Source organism: Solanum tuberosum, unplaced genomic scaffold, assembly GCF_000226075.1.
Source record: "Solanum tuberosum cultivar DM 1-3 516 R44 unplaced genomic scaffold, SolTub_3.0 scf00001, whole genome shotgun sequence".
In the NCBI taxonomy this organism is placed as follows: domain Eukaryota; kingdom Viridiplantae; phylum Streptophyta; class Magnoliopsida; order Solanales; family Solanaceae; genus Solanum; species Solanum tuberosum.
This window is the reverse complement of record NW_006238927.1, coordinates 5,508,580-5,509,398: the sequence shown is the minus strand read 5'-3', so window position 1 is coordinate 5,509,398 and position 819 is coordinate 5,508,580.

Genomic DNA, 819 nt, shown 5'->3' with positions numbered 1-819 from the left:
TGAGTTGGGTTACTCAGACTTCACCCTATCACTCACAATCCATTTACCCCACCCCCAACAAAAACAGATGCAGTTGTCCCCAATGCATACATAAACATTAAAAAAATGGAATGGGTGAAGCAAACCTGTGGCGCAAAGCGCCGGCGAATCATCAACAAGCAGGGGGGTCCGGTTTCCCGGAACCCGCTGGGCCAACAGTGGGGGCACCCTCAGAAGTGCCCACATCAGCAATCATAGCACCCTCAGTAGTGCTCTCTAACAATCTTTCCGCACCATCAGAGGTGCTCACCACGCTCCTCAAAACAGGCTGAACCTTTGCAACTGGGGCGGAGCTCGATGCCCCTGCAACTCTCTCACGCACTCTCTGCTGGCGCAACTCTTCGTCTACAATAGAGGCCCTCCTAGCCTCCTTCTTCTGCCGACGCTATCTTTTGTGAGTTTTCCCTTCCTCTGTGCGATGAGAACGGTGCCGCTTACCTTTGGCATGTGTCGGTGCAAGCCCCTCCTTGGCGGTCCCACTGAATAGAGCATCTACCACTGTATCATCAGCCAGTGTAGTAGGAGCAGCCTGAGTCTCAACTGAAGGTGCAGCAAGAATAGCATCAACGTCAGTCCGGAGACTGGCTAAATCAGCCTGTAAAGCAGATAGATCTGTTGCCGGGTTTGATCGCTCGAGAACTCTCAGCTCGAAGGCATCGAGCCTTTAATTAACAGCTTCGACCTTCCGATCCATCATCGCCTCCATCATGCACTCCATCCTCGCCTCGGACTCAGCTATCGACTTCTGCATCCATGGCTGGATGTGATGCAGCAGTGTGG